Source organism: Macaca mulatta, chromosome 9, assembly GCF_049350105.2.
Source record: "Macaca mulatta isolate MMU2019108-1 chromosome 9, T2T-MMU8v2.0, whole genome shotgun sequence".
NCBI classification, from domain to species: domain Eukaryota; kingdom Metazoa; phylum Chordata; class Mammalia; order Primates; family Cercopithecidae; genus Macaca; species Macaca mulatta.
The window spans coordinates 62,576,994-62,599,560 of record NC_133414.1 but is presented as its reverse complement, the minus strand read 5'-3'; the positions used below and the strand labels follow the sequence as shown (position 1 = coordinate 62,599,560).

At 36.5% G+C, this 22,567-nt stretch overlaps 1 pseudogene; it reads left to right on the top strand.

The window, feature by feature from the left end:
- The first annotated feature begins 2,850 nt into the window (after window positions 1-2,850).
- LOC114670089 (BEN domain-containing protein 3 pseudogene) overlaps window positions 2,851-22,567 on the top strand; it is a 68,522-nt pseudogene continuing 48,805 nt past the window's right edge.

Here is a 22,567-nt window from a genome sequence, read left to right as displayed (position 1 = left end):
ATGGAAAAAAATAAAGGCAATATTATAAAATAGATGAAAGTGCAGGGTAATTACCTTAAGTGCCATTGAGAAACCTAGAGCTCACCTGATCACTATATATATATATATATATATATATATTTTTTTTTTAGATGGGGTCTTGTTCTGCCGCCCAGGCTTGAGTGCAGTGGCGCGATCTGAGCTCACTGCAAGCTCCGCCTCCCGGGTTCACGCCATTCTCCTGCCTCAGCCTCCCTAGTAGCTGGGACTACAGGCGCCCGCCGCCACGCCCGGCTAATTTTTTGTATTTTTTGTATTTATTTAATTTAATTTTTTTAGTATAGACGGGGTTTCACTGTGTTAGCCAGGATGGTCTGGATCTCCTGACCTCGTGATCCGCCCGCTTTGGCCTCCCAAAGTGCTGGGATTACAGGGGTGAGCCGCCGCGCCCGACCAATCCACAATATTTGATAATCCATGGCACCCTGGTTTACTTCCACAGTTCCTTTAAAGATTGAACAGCTGTCTGAATGCCACAATCTTGCTATACTATGTTTTGTAAGGAAACCTGCCCACTCAAGAACATCTGTGAGAGCCCACCCTTTCAGCACGTTAGGACTCTTGCTTCCATGTATGATGCAAGCCCATCTGGTCCAGTGGATTGGACAATGAATGAACGCTTGATTTAGGTGGAAGTTATCCATTTATTGGTTGGAAATCAATAAGCCTCTTTCACTTAAGAATTCTAATTGAGATGAAGAATATAATAATGATGCATACTGAATGAGCAAAGCCATTTGGCCTCCATAATGTTATAAAGAATAATATTACTGACCCACAGGCAAGCAATGGAGATACAAAGAGTACAAGAATAAGGAAACAAATGTTGCCCTGGAGTGAGAGAAATTGATAAAAAGGCGCTGCCTTGATGTTGGACAGGTTCTTAGTTCTATGTTTAGCCTTTATTTTCTGCCCTTGGATTCTACACTGTATACTTCAAGTTTATTTACAAAATGGTTTTGACTACAGAAAAAAGCAAGTGTACCATTATGTCATTTTTGACATATTTTGGGATAAATAAAGTAAAAACTATTTGTTTTCTGTTTTTTTTTTTTTTTTTTTTTTTTTGAGATGGAGTTTCGCTCTTGTTGCCCAGGCTGGAGTGCAATGGTGTGATACTGGCTCATTGTGACCTCCATCTTCCGGGTTCAAGCAATTCTCCTGACTCAACCTCCCGAGTAGCTGTGATTACAGGCGTGTGCCACCACGCCCAGCTAATTTTTGTATTTTTAATAGAGGTGGGGTTTCACCTTGTTGGCCAGGTTGGTCTCGAACTCCAGACCTCAGGTGATCCACCCACCTCGGCCTCCCAAACTGCTTGGATTACAGGCGTGAGCCACTGTGCCTGGCCATAAAGAGTATTAAGAGAGTTTTTCAGAGTAGTTTCTGAGTTACATGTAAAAACAAGATAAAAAAATTTACAGCTCTGCAGCTTTCAAAATTAAGCAGTCAAATTTCTGTGTGGCTGAGAACTTCTAGCAGTCTCCTCTGTTAGAATTTGCCATGCCCAAAATGTCCCATGCTATACAGTTAAATGGTTAATCTTTGAGTAATATTCAGTTTGAAACTTTTTCCTCTTGAGGGAAAAACATGCTTAGCGTTTCATTATAAAATTATCCAAGCTTTCCTCTCATTTCTGTGTTCAAAATCAATGCATAAGTTAAAGCATCTTAAAGTCTTCCTTCTAAGTAATTTATATATTTGCCCTACGATTTCAACTAGTCCTAATCTCAGAGGATCACTTCATTGGAAAAGTTGTGCAAAAGTAAAATGAAATGGAGATTAACTATACTAAATTGTCATGTTGAGCTTCATAATAAATTTAGTTATAAAGATGTTATTCAAATTGGAATTAACTGCAAATTTCCTAGGTATGTAAATGAAAGTGGAGTGAAATTACTGTATAAACCTAGAGTTATGACCATCAAAATACATGATATAGCAATAAAATAATTTAACGTTGACTTAGGGAGTCATAAATCAGATATTTTATTCTACAAACTGTGATTTTTAATTATAACATAAGAATTATAAGTTAGTATTTAAAAGTAATTGTTTCTTAATAAATAATGAGTTCACAAAAATAATAGTTGAAAACTAAAATTATATGGGATGGTTATATTGTGAAAATTTACATTAAAAATTAAAATAAAAAATCACCTTTGGAAACTACTTTTATTTAAAATATCAGGAGTCCAGAAAATTGCAAGTTTTCTTGATCTACATAATCATTTTTACAGGAAATTTTAATTCCAAGCCATTGCAAAGATTTATTATTTTCTTAATAAACATAGTATTAAGTATCAAACAGTGTCTGTGAAAGTACAATAGAATACAAACATATATTAGAGGTATTGTTTTCTGCATTTTTGCATGAACAATAAGATTTTTAAAATTTTTGACTTATCTGTGGAAACATGATAGAGACAATTGTATGGTGCGATTTCAGGATTATTCATTTCCACACTTAGATGAGGTGTATTTTTTTCTTTTCTAGATAAACTGTAATTCCACTTTTTAAATACAGTACACACATATACATGCATATATATGTTTCTGTTAACAGTAATGAGATTTTAACAAATGATTTACCTGTCTTTCTGAAAAGTGTCTGTTAATGTCGTATGAGCCTGTAAGGGAAGAAAGGGACTATATTACAAAGGAACAGAAATGATCCAGGAGAGTATGAATACAACTGGATTCTAAGAATACTGGGCTATTGTGTGTTGGGATATAGATTGGGATAAAAGAGTATACCCCTATCAGAGCACTGTCCATTTCACTATTGATATGGTACAAACACATGATAGGATGGTTCGTAGCATCAAGGAAAAAGTGATGGCCTCAGGTGAGGTTGCATCAAATTTCCCATGGAAGATGACAGAAGATGCACATGTCACTAAGAAAAATATAAGCAGAATAGTTAAAATCTACTCTTAATAATTTTTAAGTTATTTTAAATTATATACTACTGTTATTGACTATAGTGACTATTTCCATAGTCACTATAACTATAGTCACTATAGATCTATTACATAATGTACAATAGATCTCTGAAATTTATTTCTCCTGTCAACTGAAATGTTGTTTCCTTTGACCAACATTGGGATAGCAACTTCTATCACAATTTAAAAATTATAATCACATAAAACAATATAATTTTATAACAAGGAAAAGGCATTTCTTGAAAGTTAATTCACAAAATTGAGTGAATGAATTGCTAAACAAAACAATGTCAAGAACCAAAACAACTCTAGATATCTCAGGCAGAATGAATTCAAAGAAAATGACTGCACATATTTCTTCTTAACATTAGATTCACAGTGGAATCACCTGGGGCAATTTTTTTAAAGAAATGAATGCCTACATATCATGTCCAGATTCTGATTTATTTGTTATTAGATATGGCCTGGACATCACTCTACTCCTGATGTCCTGCTCAAGAATCAACTTCCGGGAAGAGAGGCTGGGACTCACTAATTTTGGTGCTATTCAGTTGAACTATGTCCTTACTGATTTTCCACCTGCTGGTTCTATTCATTATTGATAGAGAGATGTTAACATCTCCAATTATAATAGTGGATGTATCTGTCTGTTCTTGCAATTCTATCTGTTTTCACCTCATGTGTTTTGACAGCCTGTTACATGCAAACACATTAAGGATTGTTACGTTTACTTGGAAAATTAAACCTTTTGTTACTATGTAATACCCGTTTGTATCCCCCTATAATTGTTCTTTCTCTGAAGTCTTTTTATTGGAAATTAATATATTAATCCAGCTTTCTTTTCATTAGTATTATCATGTTATATATTTTTCAAAGTTAACTCTCAAGCTTGTTCACAATGCGCTTCCAGAAATTAATCAACTACATCCCAGGCAGCCAGCTGATTACTCCAGAGAATGTCACCATATCAGGGGTTCAATGTTGTCATCTGCTACTGGTAGACTGGGCGATCAAGTCGGGCTTGGTGAGTGGAAGTTCATGTTGTTCAATATGTTTTAACACAGGTAGACACACAAGCTGCTGCAGCTGGGACAGGCAGCCCCAGGTGCCAGCATGGGTGCTAGCTCACTATAAGGCTTTGGCTGGACCAGACACCACAAGCAGCTTCCACAGTGAAGGGGTGGCCTGCCCCCTCCAGACCTGTGGGTGTTTCTCGTCAGGTGGAATGAGAGACTTGAGAAAAGGAAGGGGACACAGAGACAAAGTATAGAGAAAGAAAAAGTGGGCCCAGGGGACCGGCGCTCAGCATACAGAGGACCCGCTTGCCAGCCCCGGTCTCTGAGTTCCCTCAGTATTTATTGATAATTATCTTTACCGTCTTTTAGAAAAAGGGAAGTGGCAGGACAATAGGGTCATAGTAGGGAGAAGGTCAGCAGAAAGACATGTGAATAAAGATCTCTGTGACATGAATAAGTTTAAGGAAAAGTGCTGTGGCTTGATGTGCATATGCAAACATCTCCATAAACATTTTCTGTGCACAAAGAGCAGCATTGCTGCTAGCACGTTCCACCTCCAGTCCTAAGACAGTTTTCTCCTATCTCAGTAAATAGAACATACAATCGGGTTTTACACCGAGAGGTTCCATTGCCCAGGGATGGGCAGGAGACAGATGTCTTTCCCTATCTCAACTGCCAAGAAGCCTTCTTTCCTCTTTTGCTAATCCTCCTCAGCACAGACCCTTCACGGGTGTAGGGCTGGGGGACGATCAGGTCTTTCCCTTCCCACGAGGCCATATTTCATACTACCACATGGGGAGAAACTTTGGACAATACCTAGCTTCCCTAGGCAGAGGTCCCTGTGACCTTCCACAGTGTATGTGTCCCTGGGTACTTCAGATTAAGAGAATGGTGATGACTTTTCACAAGCATACTGTCATCAGGCACTTGTTTAACAAAGCACACCCTGCACAGCCCAAAATCCATTAAACCTTGAGTCACCACAGCACATGTCTCTTGCAAGGACAGGGTTGGGGGTAGGGTTACAGATTAACAGCATCTCAAATACAGAACAAAATGGAGTCTCTTATGTCTACTTCTTTCTATATAGACACAGTAACAGTCTGGTGAGCTCCCAGGTCTGGGTTCCCATAGAGAGAGCCACAGCTCTTTTTTTCTTCTCTCTTCTTGTCATCCACAACATGGTGAGCAAGGGGTGTGTTTCACCCTTCTTTGTGTTAAAGCATTTTTAGCCCTGTCATTTGGCAGGTCCCAAGTTCTTGTCCTGCCTCCAGGAAGAATGAGGTATACAGACAAGTGGAGGTGAGCAAAGAGGAGCTATGAGTAACAGAATAATTCAGAGGATGTCCTGGAGTGGGCACCTCCATTCTGCAGCTGGGCATCCTGACATCTGCATGTCTCAGAAGAGACGTGGCCCTGGAGTGGGTAGCTGCTCTCTGTAGCTGGTCATCCCAATGTCTGCTCAGTTTTGGCTGAGCCTGGGGCTTTTATGGGTCACAGAAAGGAGGAAATGCACACTGATTGGTCCGTGAGAAGCCATGGACGGCCCCAGAAAAGGCATCACAGGTTTACACTTTGGTCCATGGGACTGGCAGGCCAGACCCTAGCCTTCACACCCATCCTGGCCTGAAGGTAGGGCCTCACCAAGGGCCCACCCCCTTCTGTGCAGGAGCCTGTCTGCCTCCTGCTGCCATTCATGGCACCCAGGCTATTTGTGCCAAAGGATGCCTGCAGGCCAGTGCCAAGCTGCCCTCAGCATCTCCTTGGCTTCCCTTCCATGCTCGTCAGTGCCCAGAGCCTGGGCAGGGGCCAAAGGCAACATGGTACTGGTGTGTCAGCACTGCCCCAAGCATGTGCACACCCACCAGACTGTAACAGCACCTGGACCTACCCACAACCATGCTCCAAGATCAGAGCAGGTGTTGAGAGTGGGGAGGAGCCAGGCAATGGGAGCAGAAGATACCTTCAAGTCTGCAAGGGCCTGGGGTTTTTTCCTGTGCCCCCAAGAGTGGAGAGATGCCTGGCTCTGCAGCCGTGGCTTGGGCATCTGTAGCTGCACCTTCAAGGACAGGTCTCCTGCCTGCTCCATGGAGTGGGAGGCCCAGGTCTGCAGCCACTACTTGGGCTGCTGCAAGTGTTCCCAGGAAGCTCCAACTCCACCAACTCAGAAGGGGCATGTTTCCCACTTGTCCCCAGCTCCTGGCCATGTTTCACCACTGTAGCCAATGTGATGGCAGTGGCTGCTCCAGATGGGGTGCTGCTGCCATCATTATAACAGTAGATCATTAGACTACAGTGTTTTTTTACCAGGTAAAGTAAGGTTTTTATGGTTCACTGAAGACAATCAACCCCTTCATAAACTAGAACCTGAAGACTGATCTTCTGAGAACATCAAAGAAAGACTGTCATTGGCATCCACACTACAGCAAAACTTCAGGACCTTGAACCTTGGGTTCATAATCTCACAACTGAGAAGTCTCCCTTTACAGTCTTGGAACTGTACACCCATTAGAACCCTTAAAGAAAAGCTAACCAGTGGGGTTTCTCCCCAGAAGGAGATGGCATCCTTGATGTGAACAGATTTTCCCAAGATCTCAGATCAAGAGTTCTCTACTATCATGAGACTCTTATCTTTGATTATTTTTCCCTTGCTTATGCTTCTATGAAAAACAAGTGAAAGCGTTCTCTTGTGTGCACTTATGGGGTATACTTTTTTTTTGTGAAGGGTTTTGCGGCCAGCTTTATACATGGATAACCTTATACCTTAATAGACAAAAATGAAGCCCAATGTAGATGAGAAACTTTAATGGTACGTACATGGCCTCATAATCAGAAACAGAACATTGATTTACTCCTCTTAACCCACATCATGGGTTAAGGAGAACATTGCTGGGAGGCTTTCACTCTTCTAAAAGGGCATCATTTGTTAGGTCCTTTTTCCATAGTTTGGAATAAAAGACGCAATGATTAAAAATGCATCCCTCATGATAGGCTCTGAAGCAGATTCTACTCTAAGACTATGGTTACACGACAAACTGAAAATTCTCTTGTGAAAGTTATGCTAAATAATAGAATTGCTCTAGATTAGTTACTGGCTAAACAAAAGTATCTGTACAGTTGCTGGCACTTATGGCCTATGAAGAAAACGTCACATATTATAGAGATTAAGTGGTAGGGGATTAATGAATATACTCCTTAGTTAAGTGAGTAGACTCTTTATATAGCTCATTCTTTGATCTATTTAATTTTAGGTGGTTTGGTTTATGGGGACCCCGGGTAAGGAGAATACTCCAAACTCTTGATATTATCCTCCTGATGGTCATAATAATCTCCCTGGTGTGCTTTATTCTCTTAAAAGTTTTAAATGTTTGCATGCAGCCATTTCTAGAATGTCAAATGGTCTCTCTTTAACTGGAATGACAAGAGCTGAAAGAAATGCACAACCATAAGGACACCATAACTTACAAATGACATGCTGAGACCAGAAACCCAAAATGATGGTAACTGAGAGTGGTGCTAAGGCCCTAAGTTTGGTCACTCTCTCACCTAAGTGAGAACCTGACCTAAAAAAAAAGGACTTTTTTAAAGGAAATTATGGGAGGCCATTGTTTTGGACTGAGCTCATGCACTAGGCCCCAACAGACCAAACCAAACAAAACTGGGGTTGCTTGTGCTAAATGTAACGTAATCAAACTGTGTTTGATTATGGAAAACATAGGAAACACATAGATTCTAGAACAGACCAGGTTTTTTTTTTCTTCTGTAAACAGGATGTTCCAGCATAAGGATATACCCTCTACTCAGTCCTTGTCCCTATCTTTGCCAAACTCACTGTTCTGCTCTTTCCCAGTAAGTTTCAAGAGCCATGGTAATAGTAACATCAATAACTAAAGTTTTGGTCAATATCTCAAAATTGAGAAAATGACCCAAAGAGGGAAATTGTTAAATCAGGTTTAGCCTAAAGCTGCCTCCTTACATATTAAAGTTCAACCTAAAGGTTTTTCTGTACATTGTGAACTATAACAAGTGGAGGTGTAAGCCAACTGTAGCCCACACCTGTACCAATCACTGAGTTTGGGCCAAATGTAGCTAACAGTTCCAACTATGTTCAAATAAGGCAAAGGCCCAGCTGTAACCAATCCAGTTGTTTCTGTACCTCACTTTCCTTTTGCCATCCATAAATCTTCCACCACGTGCCTGCGCTAGAGTCTCTCTAAATCTGCTGTAATTCTGGGAGCCGCCTGATTCGCCCATCGTTCATTGCTCGTACTACTTCAATTTGGTTGAAATTTTTCTCTTAACGACACTCATAGATTCAATGTAACAATCAGTCTTCAAAAGTAGTAAAGTGTGTTACTTCTACAGGAGAAAAAAACAAGTCATCTGTAATGATAAGCCAGAATGGTCACTGCAAACAGCAAGATGTATATATAATTCAGCCTATTCTTGCCTTAAAAAAATATATATAATGTATATTTATATATAATCTAAAGTACTGGTATTACAGGTATGAGCTAGCATGCCTGGCCTTCTTTGCAACTATTAGGATGACTGTAATATAAATAAATAATATATAGCTACAGAGAGAGAGAGAGAGAGAGTAGGGGGAGGAAAACGGGTTAGCCAAGATGTGGATAAAGTTAAAGACGCTTACATTGGTGGTGGGAATATCAAATTGTACGCTTACTGTGGAAATCAATTTGGAGGTTAATCAAAAAGCTAAACACAGAATAATTCCAATTCTTGGTATATACCCGAAATAATTCCAGCGTGACTCAAACAGATACTTGTACACCAGTGTTTATTGCAGCATGTTTGTTTTACAATAGTCAAAAGACAGAAAAACCCTAACAGATGAATCTTTAATCAATGAATAGATGAACAAAATGTCATACATAAATACAAAGGATTATTATTCAACCATAAAAAGAATGATGTTTTGATACACACTACAGTGTAATGAACCTTAAAAACATTTTCAAAGTGAAAGAAGCCAGACTCAAAAAGATAAATGTTATATGATTCCAAATATATGAAATATCTAGAATGGGCAAATCCATAGAGACCAAAAATATGTTAGTGATTATGAGGATGTGAGGGAGAGTTAAAAGGTGCTACTGTTTTATGAGTATAGTTTTTGTTTGGAGTGATGAGCTAATTTTAGAAATAGATAGTTCTGATGTTCATATATTTTGCATGTAATTACTACCATAGAATTATACACTTAAAATTTTTTAATGAGGTATGTATATCATATTAAAATTTTAAAAAACAAACAAATAGGAGGTGCCTAAGATTGACTCATGTTCATTAATTTGCTGACCCCTTGATTGTGGCAGTGGTTAATATATTTTAGAATTTAAAATTAACTTAAAAGACATGTTAAAACACAGATTGCTGTTTCCTTAGTTTCTGATTCATTCATGCTGGAATGGTACCCAAGAATTTGCATTTCTGATACTTTTGTGTATGATGTGGATGCTGTTGGTCCGTTGATCACACTTAAAAAACAGCTAGAATACATTTTTTTAATGTATTCTATAGCTCCTCTGTCTCATCAATGTAGTTGTTTAATTAATTTGTTTTTTTCTCCAAGTAAAGGGATTAAGTTATTCTATCTAATAATGTGCTAATACAGTTTGGCTCAGTCAGGCAAAATCAATCATACATATAAAATCATTATCAGCTGAAAAGAAATAGACAAAGTTGGGAAGAGATTAAATGTGAGAGCTGATGTAGGATCACCTGGATGGAACTAAAATCCCAGTTCCATCACCTTTCTCCTCTGTAACATTGGAACAGGTAATGAACTTAGTTGAGATTTAGATTCCCTTGCCTGTAGACAAGGGAACAGCTCTTCTGGTTCATCAATGTAGTTGTTTAATTGATTTTTTTTTTTCTCCAAGTAAAGGGATTAAGTTATTCTAATCTAATAACATGCTAATACAGTTTGGCTCAGTCAGGCAAAATCAATCACACATATGAAATCATTATGAGCTGAAAAGAAATAGACAAAGTTGGGAAGAGATTAAATGTGAGAGCTGATGTAGGATCACCTGGATGGAACTAAAATCCCAGTTCCATCACCTTTCTCCTCTATAACATTGGAACAGGTAATGAACATAGATGAGATTTAGATTTCCTTGCCTGTAAAGGAGAATAAATAACAAAAATTCCTCATAGAGTATTTTGAGGATTACATGGGATACTGCTTATAAAGTTGTTAGCAAAATGTCTGATATATAACAAGTCCTAATAAACAGTTACAAATGAAAAAAAGGACAGGGAATAAATCAATCTGAAAATTGTTGATGTGAAAAATTCCAGAACTCTCAGGATATCTTCACAAAGTCAGTGTATTAAAATAAATATGGCATAAAGCCTCCAATCTGAGCCTCATAAAGAGAGGAGATTTGCTTTTGTGAAAAAGGGAAAGAGTGGAGGGTCTATGAGGAAATTATTAATAATATTGGTTTTATTAAATATTAGCACATTTTATTAAGTGTGTACAGCAACCTCAAGCTGGTGTTGTTAACTGAACTTGGGAGAACATGTGAGCTCATGAACTCTTCACATTGTTCTAAATCTGAGCGAAGTAAAAAAGTGATAAAGGAGTGAGTGCAGAAGCTAGTTAAAATGTGTTTTTCATATATATAAAAATATACACATAAATATATAATATATATATATAAAAATGTAACAGTTCCAACCATGTTCAAATAATGCAAAGGCCCAGCTGCAACCAATCCAGTTGTTCCTGTATCTCACTTTCCTTTTGCTGTCCATAAATCTTCTTTCACCACGAGCCTGCACTAGAGTCTCTCTAAATCTGCTGTAATTCTGGGAGCTGTAATCCTAGCTACTCGGGAGACTGAAGCAAGAGAATTGCTTGAACCTGGGAGGAGGAGGCTGCATGAGGCGAGATTGTGCCACTGCACTCCAACCTGGTTGACAGAGCGAGACTCTGTCTCAAAAAAATATCGTTGCGAAGTAGTGTAATAGTATTTCATTGCGATTTTGATTTTTATTTCCTGAATGACTAATGATGTTAACTCTCTTTCTATATACTTGTTGGCTATTTGTACATTTTCTTTGAAAATGTCTGAACCAGTTCTTTGCCCATTTTAAAAATAGGTTCTTTAATTAATTCCTAGCAATTTATCTTTAGATTGCATTTGCTTTTAGGTTCTTGCTCATGAAATCCTTGCTTAAGCCAACATCTAGAAGGGTTTTTCCAATGTTATCTTCTAGAATTTTTATGGTTTCAGGTCTTAGATTTAAATCTTTAATCCATCTTGAGTTGATTTTTGTGTAAGGTGAGAGATGAGCATCCAGTTTCATTCTCCTGCATGTGGCTAGCCAATTATCCCAGCATCATTTGTTGAAAGGGTTTCCTTTCCCCACTTTGTTTTTGTTTGCTTTGTTGAAGATCAGTTGGCTGTAAGTATTTGGGTTTATTTCTGGGTTCTCTATTCTGTTCCATTGGTTTATGCACCTATTTTTATACCAGAGCTTTTGCACTGCAAAAGGAACAGTCAGGAGAGTAAACAGACAACCCAAAGAGCGGGAAAAAATAGTCACAGGACTAATATCCAGAATCTACAATGAACTCAAACAAATCAACAAGGAAAAAACAAACAATCCCATCAAAAAGTGGACTAAGGACATGAATAGACATTTCTCAAGAGAAGATATACAAATGGGCAACAAACATATGAAAAAAATGCTCAGCATCACTAATGATCAGGGATGGACATACCAGAATCTCACAAATCATCACTAAAGAACTTACTCATGTAACCAAACACCACCTGTTCCCCAATAAACTATGGAAATTTAAAAAATAGATTCTTTGTCTTCTGTTATTGAGTTTTAAAGATTCTTCGTATATTTTGGATATTAAATCCTTATGAGATATATGATTTGCAAATTTTTTTCCATTCTGTAAGCTGTCTCTCACTTTCTTCAATAATGTCCTTTGATGAACCAATGTTTTTAATTTTGATAAAGTTCAACTTATCTATATATTTTTTGTTGCTGTGGTATTTTTGGTGTTGTATTTAAAAATCCATTGCCAAATCCCAGTTCATAAAGATTTATCCCTAAGGGTATCTGGTTTTGGCTCTCATATTTGAGTCATTGATTCATTTTGGATAAATTTTTGTATATAGTATGAGTACATTTTTACATATGGTGTGAGTTAATTTTGGTATATGGGATGAAGCCTAATCTTAATTTGCCTTTGGAAATTCAGTTGTCCTAACATCATTTGTTGAAGATTTTTCTTTGCCCATTGAATAGACTTGGCAGGCTTGTTGAAAATAAATTTTCCATAAATATATGGATTTATGTCTGGATTCAATTCTATTCCATTTATCTATGTACCTATCCTATGCTAATTCCATGCTATTTTAATTACTGCAGGTTTTTGATAAGTTTTGAAATGGTAGAGTTTGAGTCCTCCAACTTTGTCTTTGCTTTTTAGGATTTCCATGTACAATTCTAGGAATTTGAGAACTGGCATTTCCGTTTCAGTGAAATGACTGTTGGAATTTTACTAAATATCGTATTGAATCTTTAGACAGCTTAGGTAGTTCTGCTATTTTAGCACTATTAATTTGTCTTCAAATCCATCAACATAGGGTTACTTTTAATTTGTTTAAAACTTCTTTAATTTCTTTCAGTAATGCTTTGTTCTTTTCACATTCTTCATTAAATTAATTCTTAGGTATTTTGTTCTTTTCGATACTATCATAAATGGAATTTGTTTCCTAATATTGTTTTTGGATTATTTATTTCTAGCATATAGAGACATGAATGAATCTTGCGTGTTGACCTTGTAATATGCAGTTTTGCTGAATTTTTTATTAGCTCTGGTAGCTCTCTGATGGATTTTTTTCAGATTTTTTTTTTTATATATAGAAACATGTAGTCTGAAAAGAAAGATAATTCATTCCTTCCTTTCCAGTTTGAATGCCTCTTATTTGTCTGTCTTGCTAATTGCTTTGCTAGAAGTTGCAATGTTCACTAGTGATTAAAGCAGACATCCTTGTCTTGTTCCTGATGTTAAAGAAAAGTGTATAGTCTTTCACCATTGAATATGTTGTTAGCTGGGGGTACTTTTAGAATGTCCTTTATTAAGTTAAGGAAATTCCCTTCTATATGCTCAGTGACTTTTATCATGAAGGTGTGTTGAATTTTGTCAAATGCTATTTCTGTGTCAAATGAATTCATCTCTTTTTTTTTTTCTTCTTTGCTGTATTACATCGGTAATTTCAATGTGCTGCTTTACATTGATTGATTTTCTTATGTTGAACTACGCTTACATTTATAAGATAAATCCTTCTTGGTCATAGGGCCTAATCCTGTTTATGAATTTGGTTTCCTAGTATTTGGTAAAGATTTTTGCATTTATATGTGCAAAGAATATTCAGCTGCAATTTTCTTTACTTATGATCTCTTCATCTGAATTTACACTAAGGGAAATACTTGCCTCATAGAATGAATTAATGAGTAATATCTCCATTTCTGTTTTTGGGAAAGTTTGCCAAGCAATTGCTGCCAGTTCGTCTCTAAATGTATCCTAGAAGTTACCATTAAAACGATCTGGTATTCTCTGTGGCTCACGCCTGAAATCCCAGCACTTTGGGAGGCCAAGGCGGGCAGACCACGAGGTCAGAAGATTGAGAACATCCTGGCTAACACGGTGAAACCCCGTCTCTACTAAAAATACAAAAAAATTAGCCAGACGTGGTGGCGGGCGCCTGTAGTCCCAGGTACTTGGGAGGCCGAGGCAGGAGAATCGCGTGAGCCCAGGAGGCAGAGCTTGCAGTGAGCCGAGATCGCACCACTGCACTCCAGCAGCCAGGGCAACAGAGGAGACTCCATCAAAAAAAAAAAAAAAAAAAAAAAAAAAAAAAAAAAAAAAAAAAATCTGGTAGGTAGGTAGGTATGTATTTGATTTTTCTTGATTAGGTGGTTTTTTACTATGACTTGTATTTATCTGTTTTTGGTCTGTTGACATATATTTTTTATTTCTTCTTGAGTGAGCTTAGGTAATTTGTGTGTTTCTAGAAAATTCAGCAATTTCATCTAGGTTATCTAGTTTATGGCCTAATTTGGTCATATTATCCTCATAATCATTTTTGTTTCTATAAGGTCAGTAGTAATAGCCCCAATTTTATTTCTGATTTCAGTTATTTATTATCTCTTTTCTTCTTTATCAGTATAGATTAATTTGTCAATTTTGTCAATTTTTTAATAAAATCAACTTTGGTTTTATTATTTCTTTCTCTATAATTCCTGCCCTGTATTTTATTTATTTCTATTTTAATTATTATTATTTCCTCTCTTTTACTTGTATTTAATTTTCTCTTCTGGTTCATAAAAGTCTGAAGTTATGTTATTGATCTGAGATCTTTTGTACATTTTTTAATGTAGGCTCTTACAACTATAAATTTTCATCTGAGCACTGCTTTTGCTTCATCTCGTAAGTTTAGTATGTTGTGTTGTTATTACATATCTTCAGATATTTGTAATTTCCCTTCTTTGATCCATTGCTTGAAAAGGCGCCCATGGTTTAATTGCCATATATTTGTATATTTTCCAGTTTTCTCTTGTTGTTGATTTAAAGTTCCATTCCACTGTGCTCTGAGAAGATGCTTGGTATAAGTTTAATGTTTTTAAAATTTATTGAAGAATTCTTTGTTGCCAAACACGTGGGCTATCAGAGAGAACATGTATTCTGCTGTTGTTGGGTGGAATGTCCTGTGTATGTCTATTTGATTTATACAAACACTATTGTTTAATTCCTCTATTTCCTTGTTGCAGATTTTCTATCAGGAATCTGAAGTAGCCCATTGATGTCTCCAACTATTATTGCAGAACTACGTCTTCTTTCCCTAAATTTTGCCAGTGTTTGCTTTGTATATTTTGGGGGGCTCTGTTGTTTAGTGTATGCATATTTATAATTGTTATATCTTCTCAATAATTGATACTTTTATTAGTGTTTAATGCCTTTGTTCCAATTGTAACAGTAGTTAAATTAAAGTCAATTCATGTCATTTGAGTAGAGCCACAAAACCTCTCTTTTGGTTACCATTTGTATGGAATATATTTTTCTGTTTTTCACTTTTGATTTATTTGTGGCTTGCATCTAAATGGAGTCTCTTATAGAAAATATGTAGTTGTATGATTTTTAAAGTCCATTACACTAACTTTTCCCTCTCAATTGGAAAGTTTACTTCATTTACTTTTACAGAAATTATTGATGAGAATTATTACTGCCATTTTGCTTTTTGTTTTCTGTATGGCTTATAATTTTTTGTTCATTTCTTCCCTTAATACTTTTTTTGTGATTAGTTGATTTTTTATAATGAAATGTTTTAAAACCTTTATCATTTTCTTATGTCTGCATTTTAAAAATATTGTCTCTAACTGCCATAAGGATTCTGTTTAATATCTTAAATTTATGATCATCTATGTTTTAGTTAATGCCAACATAATTTCAATAGCACGAAACACTCCATGTCTGTGCAGTCCCCTTACCCATTTCATGTTGTTTCACAAATTACATTCATATACATTCTGTGCTGAATAACATAAATTTATAAATATTTTTATAAATTTTTTTCAACACATATAGAAAATAAAAGTGGAGTTATAAACTAAAAATAAAATAATACTAAGTTTTATAATTGCCTATGGACTTACTTTTTCCAGGAAATCTTTATTTCTTCATTCACCTTTAAGTTATTGTCTAGTGTCTTTTCATTTCAACCTGAAGGAATCTCTTTAGCATTTTTCATAGGGCAGGTCTGCAAGTTATAAACTCCCTCATCTTTTGTTTCTCTGTAAATGTCTTAATTTTTTACTCATTTATGATAGAATGTTTTGCTAGATAAAGAATTCTCAGTAAGCAGTTGTTATTGTTTTTGGTGTTTCTTTCAGGACTAAAACATATTATTCTACTATCTTCTGACCTCTATCGTTTATAATGAGAAATCAATTCTGAATCTTATTGAAAATCCCTTGTACATAATAAATTTATTTTCCCTAGCTACTTGCAAAATTGTCTGTCTTTAGCTTTCAATAATTTGACAACTGTATGTCTCAGTGTGGATTTCTTTATCTTACTTGGTGTTTATTCATGTTTCTTGAATTTGTATATTTATATCTTTCATCAAATATGGAAAGTTTTCAGCCATTATTTCTTCAAATATTTGTGCTGCCTTTTCTCTCTGTCTGCTTTTTCTGGGATTCTCCTCCATATGTTGGTCCTCTTGGTGGCATCTCACAAGCCCCTTAGGTGCCATTTACTTTTATTATTTCTTTTCTACTTCTAGACTTGATAGGTAGAATAGATAATTTCTATCGCCCTATTGTGAATTTCCTGATTTCGCCTTTTGACTGGTAAAATTTGTTGAATTTCTCTATTTAATTTTTTTTTATTTCAGTTTTTATACTTCAAAGCTCCAGAATTTTTGGCTCCTTTTATAGTGTTTCTTTATTGATATTTTTATTTTGTTCACTTATTATTTTTCTGATTTTTCTTATTTGGTTGTTCAGGTTTTCCTTCAATTATTTGAGCACGTTTAAGACAATTTTTTAAAATAATCTTTTTGCCGGTAATTACAATTTTAAAGATATTTTTAGGGATGGTAGTTGTTAATTTATTTTGTTCTATTAAATGTGTCGTATTTCCCATTTCTTTGTATGCCTTGTGATTTTTTTGTTAAAAAATGGACGCTTGAATATTACAGTGTGATTCTGGAAATCAATGTTCCTGCTTCTCAGGATTTGCTCATTTGTAATTATTGAAGGCTGTAGTAAACTCTTGGTATAATGACTTTTCTCTACTGTTTTTCAGCAAATATGTTTGTTGCATATATTTTGAATAAAGTTTTTGTTCTTTAGCTTTTGTTCAGCTAGTGTTTGACAGAGTTTTCTTGAACACCAGGAACCAAAAAAAAAAAAAAAAAAACAACAACCAAGCAACCTCTTTCTTTACTGTTTGGCTCCGTCCTGAGTACCTCTTTAAACACTTAGACAGACTTGCATTAAGGTTAGGGATCTGTAGACTAAATAAAGATTATGTGGTACATATATACCATGGAATATTATGTAGCCATAAAAAGGAACAGGATTATGTCATTTGCAGAGACATGGATGGAGTTGGAAGCCATTATTCTCAGCAAACTAATGCAGGAACAGAAAACCAAACACTGTGTGATTTCACTTATAAGTGGGAGCTGAACCGTGAGAACACATGAACACATGGGGGAAATAACACACATTGAGGCCTGTTAAGGGTGGTAGGGGTTGGCAGGAATGAAAGCATCAGGAAGAATAGCTAACGGATGCTGGGCTTAATAACTAGATGATGAGTTGATCTGTGCAGCAAACTACCACAGCACACATTTACCTATGTAACAAACCTGCACATCTGCACATGTATCCCAGAACTTAAAATAAAGGTTGAAAAAATAAAAGTTTAGGGATCAGTATCAGACAAAACAAAGCTCCAAAACACTATAAAACTTAAGGACTTCTTAGGTCTTTTTGAACATGCACTGTATAATTGGCGTGTATGAGGCTTTTCAAATCTCTCCTAACTCATGGGTGTTTTTTATTACCCTAATTTTCCAAGGAAAATCTCTGTTCTTATTGTGTTTCCAGGCCTTGGATGTTTGTTTATATATCTTAAATGTCTTTTGCCTCAAGCTTGGGTTTCTTAGGAGTCCAATAATATATTTAAACAATTCCCACCATGTTTACCACTTGGATATGCTGTGCAATAGACAAAGCAGATGAAAGTACCTTACATTATTCCTTCAGGTAGCCCCCATATAGGTTAAAATGGGCCAAAATAATTTGCAAATAAAGTTGTCTCTTCTACCTCTGGAAACAGGGACTATTCTCTCACACTGGGAATGTGGGCTGCTGTCTGCAAGACTGCTCTTCAACTGGGAAGTGGTTATAGAAAGGGAAAGTAAAACTGCCACAATGATTTTTTATTATTTTTACATTGACTTTTTAATGCTTTAGTGTTCACTGTGTTGCCATAAACCTGTCTGTTTTCCAGTGTTCTGATAATGTTGATTCTGATGACTTCTGCTCATTTTTCAATATTTCTGTGGAGGGACAGAAGCTTGGAGTTGCCAAATGCAACATCTTGCTTATGTCACTCCCTCCTATCTGTTTTAGTAAACTTTTTGTGTGGGTGTGTGAGAATACAACCATTTGAATTTATTTACATATACTCATGGCTGCTGTTTTGCTACAATGAGTTGAGTTGAACCAAGATTATGTACCCTACAGAAAACTAAACACTTATTATCTGGCCAATTGGAAAAAAACATTTTCTGACCTCTGCTCTAGACTGGTAAAGTCCAGATGTCACAAATTTCAAAGAGATAACTTCCTTTATAGCCACTTTGTTTTTATATTCTACCTTCACATTTAATGAGTCTACATTTATTACTTTGTACTTTGTATATACCAAAAATTCTTGATCTCTTTCCTGAAATTTTACATCTATTTTAGAGTTAAAGAACCCCATCTCCGATATTCAACATGGGTTCTTTTCTATTTCCCTAAGTGTTGTCTGGTCTGATAAATAAAGGGAAAGAATACAAAGAAGAGAAATTTTAAAGCTGGGTGTCTGGGGCAGATATCACATGTTGGCAGGTTCTGTGATGCTCCCTGAGCCATAAAACCAGCAAGTTTTCATTAGCAACTTTCAAAGGGGAGGGAGTGCACGAATAGGGTGTGGGTCACAGAAATCACATGCTTTAAGGGCAACAAAAGATCACAAGGCAGGAGGTCAGGGAGAGATCACAAGGTCAGAGCAAAATTAGAATCACTAATGAACTTCCATGTCTAGCTGTGCACACATTGTCATTGATAAACAAGGTTCAAGAGCAGAGAACCAGTCTATAATTTGCCAGGCTGGAATTTCCTAATCCTAGCAAGCCTGGGGGCACTGCAGGAGACTAAGGCATGTTTCATCCCTATCTACATCTGCACAAAGGCAGACACTCCCAGAGTGGCCATTCAGAGGCCTCCTCTGGGAATGCATTCTTTTCCCAGGGCTGTTAATTATTAATATTCCTTATTGGGGAAAGAATTCAGCGATATTTATCTTACCCATTTTCAGTAATAAGAGAAATATGGCTGTGTCCTGCCTGGCCTACAGACAGTCAGACTTTAAAGTTATCTCCCTTGTTCCCTGAAAATCGCTGTTAACCTGTTCTTAAGGTGCCCAGATTTCATACTGTTCTACAAACAATACACATGCTCTACAGACAACTTGTGCAGTTAATGCAATGATCACAGGGTCCTGAGGCGACATTCATCCTCAGATGACGGGATTAAGAGATTAAAGTAAAGACAGGCATAGGAAATCACAAGAGTATTGATTGGGGAAGGGATAAATGTCCATGAAATCTTCACAATTTATGTTCTTCTGCCATGGCTTCAGCCGGTCCCTCCATTCAGGGTCCCTGACTTCCTGCAACAAAAAAATAACCAGAACTCAGAGCATCTCCGAAATGTTCAGTCTCAGCAAGCTAGTGAATGTTGGAAGAGATTCACAGGCTTCACTGATTTCAGAGCCAAAATGCTAATAAGTTTAAACATATATTTCGGATAAAATTGATCTGCCTCCCTAACAAAGGTACTGGTCTTACAGTTAACCTGTAAATCGGTTGTGGATGTAAAGGCATTATTGTCAATCCAGTTTGGTTGAGATGAGCTTTAGTATTCAATCCTATTATTCTGAGTGTCAATTAGAGCCAAGAGTGAGCCTACAATATTATCGATGTTATCGCTTCTCCTCCAGCTGAGAAGAAAGTTCTAGAATGACCAATTCATTTTTCTGGTCTTTTTTAACCTACGAAGCCTACACCTATATTAAGTTATATTTAATCATAATAACGAGCCTCTTCTAAAAATAGTATCACAGAGGGGGATCAGAGTGTTTGTTCATTAAATCTCTAATGAAACATTGTATGTAGCATAAATGTATTATTTTGGATTATATTACATCATATCAAAGTACATAATTTAACAGAATGTATCCCAAACTCCATATTAGTTTGGCCAGATACAGAAACAATTTCCTTCATCCGTACTAAGAGCAGACTGAGTTGTGGAATTCCCAAATATAGCTTTCATTGAAATGGATGGGACTTCTAAGATCAGTAGTAACATTTATATGATGTTATTCTTCAGGTGTAAGCCATTAATTTGATTAGTTATCTATTTGCATTTTTACTTGTTATACTGATTTCATTGCAAACCGGAGAAAAAAATAAAAGAAAAACAAGCAAAAGATTTCACTTTGCAAATGTTTCATTTCCACTGATTTCTACTATTTTAAGAAAGAAATGTAAATTGAAGCAGCATAACTTATGCAAAAAGCACTGGATTCATATTTGGAGTCCTGGATTCTACTCACAACTCTGATAATAATTAGCTTCTTCTTTTTTTTTTTTTTTGAGACAAAGTCTCACTCTGTTGCCAGGCTGGAGTACAGTGTCACGATCTCCTCTCACTGCAACTCCGCCTCCTGGGTTCAAGCAATTCTCCTGCCTCAGCCTCCTGAGTAGCTGGGACTACAGGTGCATGCCATGCCCAGCTAATTTTTTTTTTTTTTTTTTTTTTGTATTTTAGTGGAGATGGTGTTTCACCATGTTGGCCAGAATGGTTTCGATCTCCTGACCTCATGATCTGCCCACTTCGGCCTCCCAAAGTGCTGGGATTACAGGTGTGAGCCACCACGCCCTGCCTGATAATTAGCCTCTTAAGCTTGGGCAGGTAATGACCATTGTGTTTCACTTTAAAATTAATGATAAAATTAATGATTTTATCAGTGTTAAAATTAATGTGTTAAGAAGGTATTGTCTCTGCTTCAGTAAAATATGTGCTGTATGCTATTGTTTTCATTGGGAAACAATTGGCAAATTCCATGATTTATATTAAGCTCCTCAAATCTTATGTTTCTCATTGTGGGTTCATTCTGTACTTAACCTTGTATTATAAGACTTGCTATTGTGGACACCAAGACCCTTGTCCCACTGCGGTTTTACTAAAAATCTAGCTGCAAAAGGCATATTAGGAGGAAAAAAAGACTTGGAAATTCATTTAATGAATATACATGGCAGCCTTCCAAAGGCAGACCCTAAGATACAGGGGAAATTAACAAAGTATGGACAGCTGTGTAGAGATACTATTGGAAGAAAGGTATATCATCTAATGGTGCTAATAGACTGGGTGGGGAAACCCAGCAAGGCTTGTCAGTCTAGATTTTTCTTGACATTTCTAAGCATGTGTTGTTTTCTTCTTTTGGTTATGGGGTAGCACAATCTTTGGAATGGGGGTCTTAAGATGTTCAGTCAAACAAGGTAAGTCAGATAATTTCTTTATGGCCAGTTTTTACACAGATAAGGTGGAGGAAAAATTAGATTAATATATTTTGGTTTTATGGCTGGCTTTGAAGAAAAGGGGTTCTGTTTACTATGACCCACTGTTGTGGAAGAGAGATTCTAGTTTCCATGGCTAGCCTTATGGGAGAATAGAACTGAGAGACAAGAGGACGGCAGAAGGTCAGAGAAAAACGTTTGTTTCTGAGTCTGCTGCTGAGACTTTCATTTTCTGATCCCCAGGACTATCCTACACTGTAATTGCCTATTTACTTGTCTGAGTTCCCTAGTTAGACACTGTGCTCCTTGAAGGCAATGAGTAGTTTTTAAACACTATTTTACTCAATTGCAATTGCTTAATATCTGGCACATAGCAGGCCCTCTACAAATATCTATGCATGAAAGAATATGATTTTCATCACTCGTTCCATTCTGAAATGCACACACACATATACACACACTGATGAATCAATCAATGGATAAACAGACAGGTAGATTACAGCTAATAAAAAATAATGAATGCAAGTTGTATAACACAATCAAAGTGTTTGTTGTTGTTTATTTTGTTTGAAATTAACTGGCATGCTGGATCTCATTGACACTAGCATCAAAATACCTGATATTATTAACCATGACATATGTTAGTGGTTTCTATGACTGCTTCCCATCACTACTCCCCACCTCAGTGATCTTTAGTGATCCATTTGCTCATCATATCAAAACCAATTTCCCCAAAGCAAGGCTATTATGAATTTGAAAAAGTTGATTATTTCCCAGCAGATAACTTTAAATGTCATGGAGCCTATTTAAAGACAGCTTTATATCACAAACCTTATGTTCAAGCCTTAATATACAACCAAATGGACCAAATGAGGCAAACAGAATCAAGCTTCCAAATATAACCATAATTCTAGATTAGCTCTCAAAATAAGATTGCAGTTCACATATTCTACAAAGTATGTTTTGACATTAAATGTAATGTACTGAGGATCATTTTTCTGAACACTTGCTTTGGTTTCTACCTTTGGGGAGATGGCTCTGACTATGAAAAAGTCACTGTGAGCCTGCCAGGCTGCATCTCCCTCCCAGTGGTGAAATCAGGCCCCATTCTCCACGTTGCCTTTTCCTTCAGATTCTTATTTAC